Source organism: Mauremys reevesii, linkage group 1 (genome assembly GCF_016161935.1).
Source record: "Mauremys reevesii isolate NIE-2019 linkage group 1, ASM1616193v1, whole genome shotgun sequence".
In the NCBI taxonomy this organism is placed as follows: Eukaryota; Metazoa; Chordata; order Testudines; family Geoemydidae; genus Mauremys; species Mauremys reevesii.
Window position 1 is genome coordinate 17,261,293 of NC_052623.1, and position 18,798 is coordinate 17,280,090.

Below are 18,798 nucleotides of genomic sequence, written 5' to 3' on the forward strand. Positions count from 1 at the left end.
GGAGCACATACAGAATGTGATTCCAGGAGACTCAGCTGTGTGTACGAGTATTTGCTCCTGTATTTTATGAACAATAATAACCTAGTAAATCTTTTGGCAGTTCTGATATGTAATTTAAGCGCTTTTTACCATACGTGTTATTTAAGTTTTTGTTTTAATGATTGATGTTTATTATTCTTAACTAGAGGAACTTTATGGTTGAACTGAAGTTGGATGCTTCTTTGAGCTACAGGGAGCATTTCAGAACACAAGTCTGTGGGCTTTCATTTCAAATGGGAGTATGCAACATTTCCTAAAGTGCTAGGCAAAAACTAAGTGACCAGGACACAATCATCCCAATTAAAATGTCCATTCCCAAGGTCTATATTTTCCCTTCCCATATAACTGTCCCTGCTGTACAGTAAGCCAGGCTGTGTCTGTTAAAGGTGTTGGTTGATTTCAGTGGTGAGAGAGAATGTACGATGTGTATAGCATGTATCTCACACACCCTCTTGCACTGAAGGAGAAATCCCCCTGAAACACACAAATCAGGGCCTCAGTTCTGCCAACAGCTCCACGCAACAAGCCCCTTTGTCTTCACAGGGGCTCCATGCAAGCACGTGGGTCTGGGCCTGCACAGCTGCTTGCAAGATAGGGCCCAAGACAGAAATGGTGTCAGATCTGTTTTATGTTGTAAGGTTCACACTGATCTCGAGTCCAGACAACATGTTAAACATTTCCCTATAGACAACTGTCTTCTTGACTTCTGCAATTCCCTAGGACTCATTTAAGAAAAATCTTCTAGGGACTTTGGATTACAGATTCCAATATTTTAGTGCTATATGAACATTGTTAGTCAGAGAAACCTAGGAGACGATGAAATCTGGCCTTGCTGTTTAAGAAAGGAAAACCAAGCTGAAAACACATTTTCTTTTTGTTTTTTAAAGAAATCAACCAGCTTAAAATAGCAATAAGACCCATCAAGCATTCTGTAATTCCAATTTTCTTTTATTGAAAATATTTTCAGTCCAAGTGAGCTCTTCATTTCAGTTCTTACGCTCAGTCATAGAGTTGTAAGAAATGCTTAGACCCTACCTTGCCTTAGGGAGCAGTCTTTTAAATTCACCCAATTTGTGTTTCCTGACTGTTTATTTCTCCCTAAGATAATTGCACTTCGTTTGGAGAGAAACCATTAGATGGGACCATTTTGATGTTAAGGTCTAAGGGCCACATTAACATTCCTGAGATGAGTTGGGATTGTGTCCATTCTCCCTTAGTTTTCTTGGGGCTCTGCTCCCGCAAACTCTTAAACACTTAGACCCACTTTGCTTGCGTGAGCAGTTCCATTTCACTCCTTTGGACTCACCCCCGAGTAAAGCTACTCGCCCGCTGGAGGGTGTGCGGGATCAGACTCTCAGGCTGGATGTTTTCTGTGCCATGTGCTATTGAATCTGATTTTTAAAGAAACGGCTCGTTTTCTTCAACAGAGATTGTTTGCGGAGGGGGGCATTTGAAGAGGCATCTTCTGATTGACATTCATGTGGGATCGCTTAGATTCATTGGTAATCAGGTAATAATCTGTTATGAGGATTATCTCTACGTCTATGAAAAGTGGGAGCATCAAACTATACAGTATAATTACAGCTTTTCCCTGTTGATAATGGTAAATTGCCGAGTTTTTTTAAAAATCATTATGTAACATTTCAACCCACAATATTTCTTCCTCTTTATATTTCAAGAGGTTATAGAATTCCATCACCCCCACCCACTCCGACCTCCCACTCCCCTCGCAGATCATGACTTTTCCTTTACTATGACTATTAAGTAACCACGCTTGTGTACTAGTCCCTTTGGGTCCAGTCCTGTGCTATGGTGAGTGCCTCCTATTCCATGGCCCTGCAGCAAACCATCCTGGTTTAGCAAAGTGCTTAAGCATGTGCTGAACTTTGAGCACGTGCTTAAATCTTGTTCACTTTAATTGGATCTAGGCATGTGCTCAAGTGCTTTGCTGAATTAGGATTGGCTCAAGCGTTTTGCCAAACTTGGGTAACTGGGGGTTGAGGGGGCTTAGTGCTTGCTAGAATCAGGATCTTTGATAGATCAGTTCACAAAGATAACTGCTGTCATCAAATATAGTGAGGAATAGAAGTGGATACATTTTCTATTACTGATGTCAGCCAGCCTTAAACTTGGATGGCTCAAGTTGTCTCTGATTAGTACATACTTTGTCTCCCCTCCTCCTACCCCCGTTTGTATCATGTTCACTTCCAAGCAGGACAGAATTCTGCACACTTTTTGCCATTACATTTGCGACCTAAACATGACTGCCGATATAATCCATGCCAATACCCAGGAATTGTTTAGATTTCATAGCACATAACAGAGAAATATTGCTCTGAGTGTGTATTTTTTTTGTTTGTTTTCTGGACTTTTTTAATTATTTTTTAATTAATGTTGATCAACAGTACAGCTTGGATTACCGAGTTTTTAAATTTTATTGGAACTCTTAAGCAAAAAAGGAAAAAAGAAAAAAAGGGAAAAAAAGAAAGAAAAAAAAAAGTAAACAAGTCTTCCAAGTTTAAATCAAAGGACTCAACGGTGTGTAAGAAACACAGCCTTGAGTTAAGAATTGGAAAGCCCCACAGCCGCAGCTTGTGACTATGAAGTGTAAATCTGTTTTGGGTTCTTTTTTTGTTTTGTTTTGTTCTGAAGATCAGTTAGTGATCTCCCTGACAGATTTAAGCCAAGAGTTTGTAACTGTATGATATTTACTGTAAGATGTAGAACATTCAATAACTATTAAAATGTTTCCAAAAAAAATTGCTGGGAGTTTGTTTCTGGTTTGTGAGCATTTCTGTGCATGACCACTGAGCATTTTGGGGGATTTGTCACCCACAAGAATTCTAGGGGAAAGAATATCATGAATAACTCGGGGCCTTACCCTTTATTGATCCATCCTACAGAACTTAACCAGGTCAAAACAAAAGGGATCTGTTGAAACTGCTCTCAAAACCTATAGAATTTAATCAACAATGAGCTCATTATTGAACCACCCAATCGGATGCAATAGCAGGACTTTTTCCATACAGGTTTTCTGCTCTGGTTGAAGTGTGTGACAGTTTTTCTCCTTGTCTGGAGTGGTTCATGGCCATGAGTGCCAACCCCAGGGCAGACTGTCATGAAACAGGGCAGAGACCTCAAACTGGTCGTAAGTTCTATAAGATTTCACCAACCCAGGAACAAATGTGAAATCTTGAAGCACTATAACAGTCTTACCATGGAGTCACAGACAGTCCCCTTGACCATGCCAGTCTCTCTTGCCACCCAGGCAAGCTGGGCATGGTGATGGTTACTATACACCAAAGATCACGAAAGAGTCAGGTAGCTTCCCAGTCCCAAGAGACCAGTCACTTACCCCAGGTCAGTTTGTACCTTAGATCTCACACCAAAGACAACGCATGTAGCCAGTCCTACAGTAAACTAACTAAGGATTTATTAACTAGGATAAAGAAACGAGAGAGTTATTTGCATCTTAACGCAAGCAAAGCTATATGCACAAATGAGTTAGTCTAGGGTTCCAGAAGTGACAGAGCTGTAGCAGTCTCAGCACTGAATCTCTTAGGAGTAACCCAGGCAGGGCCGGCTCCAGGCACCAGCATTCCAAGCTGGTGCTTGGGGCGGCATTCTGCAAGGGGCAGCAGTCCCTGTTGTTTTGCTCCCAAGCTGCGTGCGGAATTGCCGCCGCGGGCGGCGGGGGCAGTCCGTGCGCCCTTAGGGTGGCAGGCGCATTTCCGTGGTGACAGCTTCTATGTTTAGCTGTCCGTGGCGGCTTCAGCTAAAAATAGAAGCTGCTGCCAAATTGCCGCCGCCGCGGAAACGCGCCTGCCGCCCTAAGGGCGCACGGACTGCTCCACCCCCCCACCCACAGCAGCAATTCCGCGCACTGCTTGGGGCAGCGAAAACTGTAAAGCCAGCCCTGAACCCAGGTTGGCCCTGGGAATCTCTACTTCTGTTTCGTAGCTCCAGCCCTGAGAGAGTCCAAGTAGCAAAAGAGAAGAAAAATGTTCTTGTTCACTATCTTGTTCCCTCTTCCAGAATTCAAGCTGATGGGACGAGCTGTTTTGCGTGTAGCCTCTTCATGGGTGTGAAGAACGGGCAATTAATGAAGTCTTTGTATTGTGATTTCCCACAATGGCTCATTTAGTTTTCTAGGCCTTCTTACTGAGCAGCTGAGCTGGCCTGGTTTCCAGCAATGAATTTGTCAGTGCTCGGCTGAGGCCTAAAGCCTTGGCACAAGCTGGCAGACACAAAGGGAAAGTTTTTTCCCGATTTTAAAAAGTTTGAGCCTTCTCATTGGCTCTTTTGGTTAGTTGTCCTTTTCTTTACCTGTGGACTTTTTTAACCCTTTACAGGTAAAGCAAATAGAGAACAGCTACTAACAGGGATTTTATAGATAACTGGCTGGCTGGGTGTCCATAAAAGGGAACTATCCCCCCCCCCCTCATTTATCACATGCCCCCCAAATCACAGACGGTGCTGGCCAGCCTGGTTCAGGTCGGGTCCACACCAGCTGGGATTTCTTCCTGGAGGTTTAGGAAACAGAGTTACTAAGATACATGCACTAATTTTATTAATAATTACATGAAGGACTAAACAGTATTTTTTACATTTCAAGGACTACAATGACTTAGACTGCGGGGACATTTTTACCCGGCTGATTCTGGGAAACCTTCCCAGGACAGTGCATCAGTCACTTTGTTAGAGGCTCCTGAAATGTGTTGTGCTTCAAAATCAAAGTATTGAAGAGCTAAACTCCACCAAAGAAGTTTTTTGTTAATTTCTTTGACTGAGCGAAGCCACTTCAGTGCAGCATGGTCAGTCTGCAGGTGGAAACGCCGTCCCCAAATGTATGGGAGTAGCTTTTCCAGAGCATACACAATAGTGTAACATTCCTTTTCTGAGACTGACCAGTGACTTTCCCGCTCAGAAAGTTTTTTGCTGAGAAACACGACAGGATGGAATTGTTGATCTGGTCCTTCCTGCATTAAAACTGCCCCTACACCACGCTTGGACGCATCTGTGGTTACGACGAACGATTGGTCGAAGTTTGGGAACCTTAGTACAGGGTCAGACATAAGGGCCACCTTAAGCTGGTTAAAGGCTTTCTGACACTTCTCAGTCCACTGAAATGCACTTGGCTATTTTTTCCTGGTCAGGTCTGTCAGTGGGGTGGCAACTTGGCCGTAGTGTGGTACAAATCATCGGTAATACCCGGCCAAGCCCAAGAAGGACTGGACCTGTTTCTTTGACTTAGGGACAGGCCTATTTTGGATAGCATTCACTTTCTCCTGTGGGGGGCTGATAGTTCCTTGACCCACCTGATGTCCAAGGTACATTACCCTGTTTAGGCCTATTTGACATTTTTTGGCCTTAACGGTTAATCCTGCCTCCCTTATGTGCTGGAAGACAGCTTGGAGGTGTTCCAAGTGTTCTGCCCATGAATCTGAGAATATAGCCACATCGTCAAGGTAGGCGACTGCAAATTCCCCAAATCCAGCCAGAAGGTTATCTACCAGTCTCTGGAAGGTGGCAGGTGCATTTTGCAGCCCGAAAGGGAGCACGTTACATTCATACAGCCGTACATGGGTGAGGAAGGCTGACCTTTCCATGGTGGGGTCATCTAGCGGCACTTACCAGTACCCCTTAGTTAAGTCTAAGGTGGAGATGAACTGGGCACGTCCCAGTTTCTCCAGTAGCTCATCTGTGCGTGGCATTGGATATTTTTCTGGGCAATTACAGCATTTAGCTAATGGTTGTCCACATAAAAGCAGATTTCCCCATCTGATTTGGGAACCAAAACCACTGGATAGGCCCATGCACTCTCAGAGGGGTGGATTACATCCATCTGTAATACGTCCTTGATCTCCCTTTCTATTGTGGTTTTGGCTTGAGGAGCCATCCGGTAGGGTTGGGCTCTGATTGGGCGAGCATCACCTGTGTCAATGGAGTGGTACGCCCATTCTGTCCATCCTGGGGTGGCTGAAAACGTTGGCGCGAAGCTGGTGCACTGCTCCTGGATTTGCTGTCGCTGCTTACGCTCAAGGGTGATGGAAAGGCTCACTTCTTCTACACCACTGTTACTTTTTCCTTGATAGTAGACTCTCTCCTGGGCTGTAAACTGGAGAACCTTGATTTCTCGGAAATAAAAGGGCTTTAGAGAATTAACATGGTATACTTTAGGTTTTAGGGTGGGGTCTTAGAACTCTGAGGTAATTAACAGCTCCCAGGTGCTCTTGTACCGTAAATGGCCCCTCCCACAACACTTCCATCTTATTGGCCTGGAGCGCTTTCAGGACCATGACTTGGTCACCTACTCTGAAGGAAACGCTCCCTGTCGTGTTTATCATTCCAGGCCTTTTGCTCTTGTTGAGCCTCCTGCAGGTTTTCTTGAGGGTGTTTTGCAGGTTGGTTACAAAGTCCAAAACGTTAGTTCCTGGAGAAGATGTAACCCCCTCCCATTGCTGCTTCACCAACTGTAATGGCCCCTTAACTTCATGGCCATAAACAAGTTCAAAGGGTGAAAACCCAAAACTGGGATGTGGTACAGCTGTATAGGCAAAGAGCAACTGCTGCAACACTAGGTCCCAATCATTGGAGTGCTCATTCACGAATTTACGTATCAGGCCCCCAAAGTCTTATTAAACTTCTCCACTAGGCCATTCGTTTGATGGTGGTAAGGGGTCACCCCATGAACATCCAAAAGATATTTCATGGTTCCTGCCAGGAAGTTAGTTCCCGAATCTGTAAGGATGTCGGAGGGCCAACCTACCCTGGCAAAAATGTCTACCAGTGCCTGACTCATGCTTTTAGCCCTGGTGTTGCTTAGAGCTACTGCTTCTAGCTATCAGGTGGCAAAATCCATGAAGGTCAGTACATACAGATTTCCTCTGGGTGTCTTCTTAGGGAAAGGACCCAGAATATCTACAGCTACACGCTGAAATGGAACCTCAATTATGGGGAGTGGCTGGAGAGGGGCCTTGACTTGGTCTTGGGGTTTTCCTACCCTCTGGCACACCTCACAAGACCGGACATAAGTAGAAATGTCCTTGCCCATTCCCTCCCAGTGAAATGACTTCCTCAAACGGTCTTTGGTCCTGTTCACCCCAGCATGGCCACTAGGATGATTGTGGGCTAAGCTCAAGAGCTTTTCCCTATACTTACTTGGAACTACCAACTCTCTCTGAGATTGCTAGTCCTCCTTGTGCTCACCAGAAAGGGTCTCCTTATATAAAACTCCTTTCTACAACAAACCTGGACCTACTGGAAGAGCTGAGAGGCGGTGGGTCACGCTGTGCCACCATCCAAGCTCCCTTGAGGCTTTCATCCACTTCCTGCTCTGCCTGGAACCGCTCCCTTGATGCTGGAGACGTCAGTTCCTCGCTGCGTTGCGGACTTGGGCTTGGTCCCACTGGAAGCAATGCAGGTGATGGGGTTGTCTCCGTCGATTGTGAACCGCTCTCTGCTGGTGCACTAGGTTGTATTTCAGGCTCCGGTAGAGCTTCTTGCATCGGTTTAGTTGCTGCTGCTGCCGGTGCAAGCTTTGTGGTGCCCTTTGGTGCTGGCTCCCCTGACTTTGGTGCTGACTGCTCCGCCAGTTCCGATCCTTGGCCTGGTTCTGGCTGGGTCCCAGGAACTTGAGCTACAACTGCTGCTATAGACTTTGGTCTGGGGTCTGGATTTATCACCTCTGGCTGAGGCTCGGGAATGGAGTTAGGTCCTGAGGCCTGTTTAGCCTGGCTGCAGATGACCATTCCCACCCTTTTTGATAGCCTCACATGGTTGGCTAAGTCTTCTCCCAGCAGCATGGGAATGGGATAATTGTCAGAGACGGCAAAAGTCCATATTCCTGACCAGCCCTTGTACTGGACAGGCAACCAGGCTGTAGGCAAGTTAAGAGTTGGCCTTAAAGGGTTGCACCATCACTTGGGCCTCTGGGTCAATGAATTTGGGGTCCACCAACGATTGGCAGCTAGCTGTCACCTGTGCTCCAATGTCTCTCCACACAGCAATCTTCCTCCCGCCCACACTCACAGTTTCCCTTTGCTCTGGGGGTATCTGCAAGGCATCCTGGCCTGAAGGCTCTTGTTGGGACCCCGGGGTGATGAGATGCAGTCGGCTGGTGCTCTTGGGGCAGTTGGCCTTCACATGCCCCAGCTCATTACATTTAAACCACCACCCAGCTGACTGCGGGCTGGGGCGAGGTGGGTGGTTGGAGAGTGGGATGATGGGAGGTGAGAGCACCTGGCTGTGTGGAGGGCTCCTCCTTGCGAGGTGGGGCTTTGGGCTGATCCCGATGGTGGGATGACATCTTGGGTTGCCCCTTCTGGTATCCCCACCAGCTGCTACTAGCTTTCTTCTTTTCCGCCACCTCCATCCATTTGGCGCCAATCTCCCCTGCCTCAATTACAGTTTTGGGCTTCCCATCTAGGATGTACCTTTTTATTTCCTCAGAAACACCCTCTAAGAACTGCTCAATTTGTATTAGGAAGGACAGATCTTCCAGAGATTTAACATTTGCTCCTGATATCCAGGCATCCCAATTTTTACAATGTGATAGGTGTGTCGGGAAAATGCCAAGTCTGGTTTTCAGCTTAGGGCTCTGAACTGCTGATGGGCATGCTCGGGTGTTAGTCTCATCCCAATTCTGTTGTGTTCATCCTCGTTCATGTGTTCTTTAGGCATTTCAGCTGCCACCTCTGCTAAGGGTCCACTGAGTTGTGACCTTAGCTGCACCATATACTGGTCTGTAGGGATGTTGAGCCAGCATCAGATGGTACAACAACCAGATGTTGTACCCTTTGTGCCAGCATCACACTCCTGACTTAATTTTTTTAAGATGACCTCTGTATCATCACCTACCTTGTATGTGGGGAATTTTTTGGAATGGGGAACGGTACCTGGAGAAGGATTTTTAGGGCTACCTGATTGATCCAGCTTAGCCCTTTCCAGCTCTAAGCGCTTCATCTCCACTTGCAAGTGCTTCGCCTCTCTTTCCGCTTCCACCTCCAAGTGCTTTGCCTTCGCTTCCGCCTCTCAGCGCTTCGCCTCCGTTTCCAAGCGCTTTATCTCTAGGACGAAATTCCTTTCTGCCTCAGTCAGAATTCGACCTGAGTTAAAGACATTCCTCCATCCTGGCATCGGGATCTTGGCTGGGGGAGGGTTGACCCTTCCCTCCTGGGAAGTCCCCATTCCTCCATCCCCTCCCTTCATTTCCATCATGCAGCTGGATGGCTGGGCTCGATCTCTCCATGGAGTGCCGTTTTGGGAAGACTGGTTTCTCTTGGGTTTCAGTGCCCGACCTCAACCTCATGCACAGGGCTGCCCTGGTCTAGCCTAGCTATTACGTTGCCATGAAGCTAGAAAAAAAACCTGCTTGTTGGACTCCCTGGCTTTGCAGGCTGAACCCTTTGCGTGCCTGTTTCCCGCCAGGCAGCAAAGAAAAGAAAAGAAAATCCCTGGCTCTCAAGCAGCCAAAAGGAAAAATATGTCCTTTTAAAATCCTGAGGTCTGTGCTTCTGGTTCCGAATTATCCCACCGCTCTGCCGCCATGTCAAGGCTGATTGCCCACTCTGGCACTCCGAGTGCAGAAGGTGGGGGCCCGCAAGGGTTCTAATAATTAATACTGGCAACTCCAGGCTTGTATTAAACTCCCAAGGTCACAGCTTCTCTCTGACCTTGGATGGGTAGATGCTGCCACCACCCAAATGCAGAAAAAACCCTTTTGAGAACCCAGAAAGGTGCATTTGGGAATTCCTGTGGGGTACCCTCGAGCCCTTTTTCCCCCTCCCCCTCCAGGGAAGACCTGAGAAAGAAAGAAAAAGGAAATCAGCTGTTGCCACCAGCTAATTAAATAACGTGCACAAACCTCTTAGGGACACAAAAATCCAATCCTGTTCTTAAAAAAGGTATTTTTTATTAAAAATAAAAAGAAAGAAAATACATCTGGAGCTTAGGCTTTTTGCTAGATCTTAAAAAACAACAATTACAAAAATTAAGCATCAAGATAGCTCTCTTGAGGTTCAGCTTAAAGGTTACAAGCAAACAAAAGCATCTGGGGTTAGCACAGAGGAGTCCACAAGACAATAAGAAATAACCCTAATCGCGTCTTCCTAGACATTCCCTGATTTACTTACATACCTGGGGTTTCAGATAAGTAGGGCAGAGGTACGATTTGATCCTTTTTCATACCTGGTTTTAAAGCTTTTTACAGCATAGTTCCAGCCCTGTCCTGCTCTGTCCCCTCTCTCCAGAGAACAACAACAGGCACAAAGGGAAAGTTTTTCCCCAATTTAAAAAAGTTCTAGCCTTCCCATTGGCTCTTTTGGTCAGGTACCCACTCCCTTCCTTTACCTGTGGACTTTTTTTTAACCCTTTTACAGGTAAATCAAGTAGAGAACGGCTACTAACAGAGATTTTATAGCTAACTGGCTAGCTGGGTGTCCATAAAAGGGAACTACTCCTCCCCCTTCATTTATCACAACTTATCTAGTTCTTTTTTGAACCGTGTTATAGTCTTGGCCTTCACAACATCCTCTGGCGAGGAGTTCCACAGGTTGACTGCGCGTTGTGTGAAAAAATACTTCCTTTTGTTTGTTTTAAACCTGTTGCCTATTAATTTCATTTGGTGTCCCCTAGTTCTTGTGTTATAAGAAGGAGTAAATAACACTTCCTGATTTACTTTCTTCACACCAGTTATGATTTTATAGACCCTATCATATCCCCTCCTTAGTCATCTCTTTTTCAAGCTGAAAAGTCCCAGTCTTATTAATCTCTCCTCATACGGAAGCCATTCCATGCCCCTAATCATTTTTGTTGCCCTTTTCTGAAACTTTTCCAATTCAAATATATCTTTTTTGAGATGGAGCAACCACATCTGCATGCAGTATTCAAGATGTGGGTGTACCATGGATTTATATAGAGGCAATTTAATATGTTCTGTCTTATTCTCTATCCCTTTCTCAGTGATTCCTGACATCCTGCTAGGTTTTTTGACAAGTGGTGCTGACAGGAGAACTACCAGGCTGGAGCGTGACGCTGCTGCTCGGTCTCTGTACTGACAAGGCCTCCCAGCTTTGTGTCCTCAGCACATTTCATTAGCGCTCTCCACCCGTGTGATGTGGCCCTGAAAAAGGCAAATGTGACCCAAGGATGTATCAGACGAGGCATTTCCAATAGAGACAGACAAGCTTTGATACCATTGTACCAGGCACCAGTGAGCCCTCATCTGGAACAGTGTGTGCACTTCTGGGCATCCGCGGTCAGGAAAGGCGAACTCAAGCTGGAGCAGGTGCAGAGAAGGGCTGCTCGGATGATCCGAGGGATGGAAAACCTGCCTTTCGAGAGGAGACTCAGCAATCTTGGCATGGGCAGCCTAGCAAAACGAAGGCTGAGGGGGGAAAACACCAGGAAGGGAGAAGAGCTATTGACGCTAAAGGGCAATGTTAGCACAAGAACAAATGGGGATAAACTGGTCCTGAGCAATGTCAGGGTGGAAATTAGAAGAAGGTTTCTAACCATCAAAGGAGAGAGGGTCTGGAGCAGCCTCCCAATAGGAGCAGTGGGGCAAACAGCCGAACTAGAGTTAAGCTGGACGTTGATCAGTTTACGAACGGGTTTACATGACGGGGTTACCTGTGATAGCAGGGGACTGAATCTGACAAGGTACCTTCCAGTCCTATGTTCCTCTGCAGCTCCAGAGCCTCAGCCTTAGGCCTCTGCATTGCTCACCCGTGGTGCCTTCCAAAAAATTGAGTGTCCTTTGATGGGCTCTGAAGGAGAATCATCCATTCTTCCTTGTGTGTGGAGGATGGTGTCTCCTATAATTCAGGGGGTTCCTAAGAACTCCATCAGAAATGCAGCTAATCCCTCAGGGAGGACTACCCTGTGGGGAATAGACTGGGAGTGGGTTTATACTAGATTCTCATAAGTACCTGTGACACTTGGCCGTTAATTCCTAATGCACTCCAGCTGTGTGCGGGACCTAATATCTACCACCTGCAGCTTTGACCAGGTTCTGCCCCCAGCTACACCAATGCTGCTCTATTCAAATGAATGGGTAGCACCAGTATAACTGCTTAAATCTCTCCTTTTTATGTCTAATTGTGGACATGTTTAGACCCATGTTCTTACCCTTTGGGCGGGGTGGTCTAGAGCTCAGAGTAACTGCTTGTTCCGTCATTTGCCTGTTGTAATAGGACAGACTAAGACAGCAGGCCTGAAAGAGGAAATTTAGCTAAGGAAACACTTCTCTGCAGTTATATATGACAGCAGAAGTCATGGGGAAATGGCCACTTTTCACAACATGCAGCCAAGACAATTTCATCTCAGCTTAGATCGAGTCCTTATTAGTGCAGAGGAGCTGCCAGAACAGATCAATTGTCTTGAGCTACAGCAACAAAATGACCAAAGAAGCAGGTATTCAGCAGCGCCGTACCAGAGCAGCACCCATGTTCCTGCATCACAGCTCCCCCGTGTAACCCACTGCCACCAAAGGGTAACAACCTGGATCTAAATGCGCACACAAGCAAACACAAACGCATAAAACCGCCCAGAACACACCTGATTGTGCAACAAGCCGGGTGTTTTTTTTAACCTCCATGGCCTAAATATCGTGGCCTGATAAAGTATCTCAATGGGAAGTCTCCCCTGCCGTGCTGCTAGTGAGATGTGAGTTCTTGGCGTGAATCCCAGGCTGGTGGGCGTCTATTGGGATTTTCTTATCACCTGGTTTTATCCTTTTCCAGCTGTTCTTGGCCCCCCTCATTGCTGGGGAAACATCCTGGGATCCAGGTTCCTTACCTCAGCTGGTGAATGTGGGGCCAAGGCTGCAATTTCAGGGAGGGGGTGTGAAGCCCCTCAACAGCCGCTGGATGGTGTCGCCTGCCACAATAATCTCACCCCACACTCGGTGCCGTGCAGAGGCCCCCGCTCCTAGGAGGACCGGCTGGGGAGAGAAATGGAGGGGAGGTGAACACAGGAGAGAGACGGGCGGGTGGATGGGGTAATGGGGAGAGAGGGGGGGGCTCTGTGTGTGCTACTGTAGCTGTTACTGTCTGATCAATGCCCATGCGCTTGGCCCCGTACCAGGCATCTGCTAGAGCCAAGGCCCTGCCCTCCAAACAGCAGTGACACTGCTACACCCTTCACAAACCAGCCTCCACCCTGTCCCACCCTGCCGGAGCGGGCGCGCTAGGCAGCTGCGAAGTGGCCCTAGCTATCCAAGAGCCATGGCAGGTGTAGGAAGGAAACAGCCCTGTGCTCTGCAATGCAACCTCCTGCTCAGAGCCCTCTGAAAACACACCCACCATGCAGCTAAGCATTGAAGGGCTCCACCTGGCCGCCGAGTGTCAGTATTACAGTCACTAAGACAACAGCAGCTTGTGGACCAGTGTGGGTTCCTCGCTTTGCCTTCATTTTGCCCTGGGGCAGGGGGGGTTGAGCCTGGAAGCTGGCACAGAGCGAGGCCCAGGAAGCTGCTCTGCAGGTGCAGCTCCGGGCGGTCCCGCGAAGGAGTGAGCGCAATGTGCAGAGGGCTGTTCTGATGCCCCTGGCTTCAGATCTGCCGGGCAGCTGGAATAGGGATGTTCTGCAAAAGGCAGGGCGGGGAGCTCAGCCTGCGGCTGCTCATACACAGTGACTCTGGGCTCCAAGGGCTGCTTCACCAGCACTAAATTCATACTGGGGGGGGCTATCCTGGGGGGACTTTGTCGTGGGCTGCTTTGGCCCTGACGCTGCCCTTCCGCATACCCTTGTGCAGCAGGATTAACAAGCCAAAGAAAGTCAGAACAGAGCCCCCACTACAGGGGCGGTTCTGTCCCCCCGCAGGTACCCGTTCACCTGCCTGACCCCGGCACTCCCAGCTCCTCACTGGGCTGCTGCTGGGCCGGAGGCGGAAGCATGTCTGGAGAGGCAGAGGCCAGTGCATACGGGGGCCAGCGTAAGCGGGGGCTCTGCCGTGACGTGGCCAAAGAGTCGCTGTGGTGCCTGTGGCGGGAGAGGCCGCTCGGCTGAGCGTCCCTGACCCTGAGCTGCTACAGGCCCCTGCAGCGTTACAGCACCAGGGCCAGCGTAACCTTTTGTGGGCCCCCCCATGGAGGCCAATGTGGCACGGTGTGGGGGGGTCACCAGAATGAGGGACCAGCTGGGGGCAATGGGCATGGCACAGCAGGGGCGGCCCCACTCCACGGTTTGCAAACCGGCAGCCGCCAGATACACCCAGGCCTGCTTGGCCTTGCACTACCTGCGTGCCCCTGTCCCTCGGGGGTGGGCTTGTGCCACGGTCCATGCCACACTGCCCCCCGACTCACTGTGCCCAGCCCCCTCCAAAAGATCCCCTACACACCCCTGTGCACACCCCCCACAACTGCACAGCTCCCTGAACACCAGTGCCCTGCCGAGCACCCCTCCCAAGTGCCCAGCACCCCAACACTCACAGCCTGTCTCCACCCCCCCAACCCTCCCACTGCCCAGCACCCCAACACTCACAGCCTGTCTCCACCCCCACAACCCTCCCACTGCCCAGCACCTCAACACTCACAGCCTGCCTCCACCCCCCACATACCCCCCCCTGCCCAGCACCCCAACACTCACAGCCTGCCTCCACCCCCCACAGCCCCCCCACTGCCCAGCACCCCACCATTCACAGCCTGCCTCCAGCCCCACATACCCCCCACTGCCCAGCACCCCACCACTCACAGCCTGTCTCCACCTCCACAACCCTCCCACTGCCCAGCACCCCAACACTCACAGCCTGCCTCCATCCCCCACATACCCCCCACAGCCCACCACCCCAACACACACAGCCTGCCTCCACCCCCCACATACCCCCCACTGCCCAGCACCCCAAAACTCACAGCCTGCCTCCATCCCCACAACCCTCCCACTGCCCAGCACCCCAACAGACACAGCCTGCCTCCACCCCCACATATCCCCCACTGCCCAGCACCCCAACAGACACAGCCTGCCTCCACCCAACAGCCCCCCACTGCCCAGCACCCCAACACTCACAGCCTGCCTCCACACCCCACAGCCCCCCACTGCCCAGCACCCCAACACTCACAGCCTGCCTCCACCCCACAACCCCACTGCCCAGCACCCCAACACTCACAGCCTGTCTCCACCTCCACAACCTCCCACTGCCCAGCACCCCAACACTCACAGCCTACCTCCACCCCCACATACCCCACTGCCCAGCACCCCAACACTCACAGCCTGCCTCCACCCCACATACCCCACTGCCCAGCACCCCAACACTCACAGCCTGTCTCCACCCCCACATACCCCTCACTGCCCAGCACCCCAACACTCACAGCCTGTCTCCACCCCACAACCCCACTGCCCAGCACCCCAACACTCACAGCCTGCCTCCACCCCACATACCCCCACTGCCCAGCACCCCAACACTCACAGACTGTCTCCACCCCTACATACCCCTCACTGCCCAGCACCCCAACACTCACAGCCTGCCTCCACCCCACAGCCCCCACTGCCCAGCACCCCAACACACACAGCCTGCCTCCACCCCACAACCCCACTGCTCAGCACCCCAACACATACAAACTGTCTCTACCTCACTTCCTAGCACCCTAAAACACAAAACCTGCCCCAACCACTGCCCAGCACCCTCCCACAGCCCCCTCAGAGACCCACTTCCCCGCACCCACACTCACCAGCCTGCTGGGAGGTGACCGTGTCCACCAAGCTGAGCTGGCAGCAAGGCTGGGGACGAACCCAGGGCAGGGATTTGCTCTGGCCACTCAGGAACGGCCTGATCAGAGAGGAGCGGGACCTGGCCAGGCCGAGCGCCCTCAGGACCCACTTGCCTGGCAGGGCCCAGCCAAGCCCCCGGCACTGTCCCCTGCCCCGACTAGCCAAGACAGGCCTCTGCACTGGTCCCAGGAGGCTTGGCCGCAGGGGAGGCGAGCAGGGTCGGGGCCCCACATTTGCCTGGCAGCAGAAACTGCTCAGAGCTGGAGCTGCACTGGGGTGTAGGGAAGACTCTGGGACACGACCCCGCCAAGAACCTGCCCAGCCGTGCCCATGCGCCTCACAGCCAGCAGCCCTGCCCAGCCTCCATGGCAGAGCCTGGCTGCTAGGCAGCGAGCACCCTACAGGTGAGTGGAACCTGCTGGCTGGCAGCCGCTCACACAGCAAGGCCTGGATGCGGGACTGCCCCAGGCGAGGGGCCAGACCTGGCTATGTGGCTAGGTTGGATGGGTCCGTAATGGGCCCCTTCCCACTGTGGGCCCCGTGACATGGTGCCATTGTAAACCCGGTACTGACCGGCACAAATCCTACCGTGCTGGCTTAGCCATAGGGCCGGCCCGATGTGATGGCACCCCATGCAGCTCCCTCCTTGTCTGTGAGCTGGCTCCCCGGTAATGAGCTGAGCAGTCAGGCAGGACACGGACAGCACTGAGTGACGGAGTCTCAGGACGGGTTTTATCCTGCGCAGGCAGCATGGGGCTGAGCGTGGTGTCAGCAGAAGCTCTGTCATGGGAACCGCAGGAGACGTATGGCGCAAATCTGGGGGGGGGGGCGACCCGGGGAAGTGGGGAGCTGGGGGAGGATGGGGTCCATAAGAAGAATCCTGGCTGTTGTAGCCCAGCCCAGTCTATGTCCCTGGGAACACCACAGGATGACCCCCGGGGCCATTGGGTTGCAGTGCCCCAGCACAGCCGCACGCCAGCTGTGTGCGCCTTGGCAGCAGCTTGCAGCCTGGGCCAGCGAGACCAGGCACTGGGGAGCGGGTGCTTGGTGCAGCCGCTGGACCACAGCAGGGAATGGCTGCAGCTCATTAACTCTTCGTTGCCGGGCAGGTGCTGCATGGGGCAAATGCCAGCCTGAGCAATCACGAGCCCAATGCCCTTCCCTACATCTTGTTCGTTTAAACCCTGCGCCCCCAATCTAACTCACTGATTGGCCCGCTCAGGCGCCACAAACCAACCTCACTTATCATGCAGTGTATGGAGGAGGCCTTTGCACTTTGCTCATGCCTGTAGCCTCCCTGCTGCAAACCCCTGTCGTGACCCTGATTGGCACTAGTGCAGTGTACCCTGGTGGGCAGGGCTGGGCGGGGGGAAATGGTGCGAATTGTATCTGCACTAGGAGGGTGCAGCAAGGCAGCTACACGGGGGCGGTGGGGGGGGGGGTGTCATGGCAGCCAAAGCCTGTGTCCCTTACCAACCCTTTTGTATGTAGTGAGGCCAAGCTATATTCACGCTCAGCCCTTGTCTTGCACTGCCTGAGTGGTGCTATTGGCTGCAGCTCTCGCCCTTCAGCCCCCACCCCCCCATCATGCTAAGGGGACATCAGGCCAGCGGTGATGCTGGTGTCGCTAGTCACTGGAGCGGCTCCAGTGACTTTAACTGGATTACACCAGGCATCAGTTTGGCCCCCTGTGTTGGTGGAGTAGCTCTGGGAAAGTACCACACACCACACCACCCCCTTTCCTCCCCCCAGAAGGACAGGCTAGTGGGTAGGCCCATGGCCTGGGACACAGCACTGGGGCCCAGTCCCTGCTCTGCCACAGATTCTTTGGGTGACCTTGGGCAAATCGCCGAACCGCTCCAAGTAAAGCAAGGGTGAGAGCACAGCCCTGCCGGGCAGGGGGTGGTCAGGGTGAAGCAATTAATGGCTGTGAACGGGGGGGGGGCGGGTTGGGGGACGAGGGGCCTAGCAGTACTGGCCTATGTAGGGCCCCTTGGCAAAGCCAGCCTGCCCCCAAAGGACACCTCCATTGGCTTGGCCAAGAGTCCATCTCTGAGGGGCCTGGCTACCCAGCGTCCCTCAGCTTTCCCCACTGCCATCTCCAGCGCCACGGTTACACTCCCAGAGAGGACTGGCAGGCCACCTCCTGCCTCCAGACACTGCCCCCTGTGCAACTGGCAATCGCTGCAGCGATGCCCTGGGCCGGATGCACGGGCTGCCCTGCTCTGACCCTGCCCCCCACAGGGTTGAGGCGCATCGGACCATGCTATACCCAGGACTAACTGCGGAGGGTGGGTTGCTTCAGGACACGCAGTCTCAGGCACCTTTCACCCCCCCCCCCTTGGTTTTCATTATGCAGCAAACCCAGCTCTGCTCTGGGGGTGGCTCTGGGAGCACGTGGCATCCCGGCAGGTATGGCCCAAGCTGGCTTTGCGGCCTGCAGCCTCCGCCATTCCAAGGTGAGCCTCACATTTCATGGTGTATGTAATGCTGCCACCCAGGGCGTGATTAGTTCCCAACGTGCTGCCTGTGCAGATAGCCTAGAGGTGATGACCAGAGCCTCAACGTGTGTGTGTGTGTGTGTGGGGTGTGGGGGGGGCGAATGTTCCGGAGCCTAAATAGGTTTGTGGTGCTGGTGCCAGGCTAAGCAGGACACCGCGCTCCGTACCCCCAGCCCTAAGTGGTCAAAAATCAGGCATCAGGCGCCTGCCCCAAATCCTGAGGTTGGCTTAAAAAATGAGTGTTATACATTTTTGGTGTCTTTTTCGTTGCCGTCAATGGGTTGCGCTGTCCGAACACCCGGGGGGCAGGTGGTTTTAAGCCGTGGTGGGCTAGTAACTGATACTTTAGCAAATGACAGTTGAGCGTGTCACATAGTCACATAACGCAGGAGCTGGGGGGTGCGGGGGGGCTTTAAGAAAAACCACCAAATAACGTGAGCCACGGGAGCAAAGCGCCAGTATTGACAACACTGGGCGCTGGAGTCGGTGGTGGTGACAGGCAGGGGCGGGGTGAGGCGGGGGTGGTGCTGTAACTGACAGTGCCTTGCGC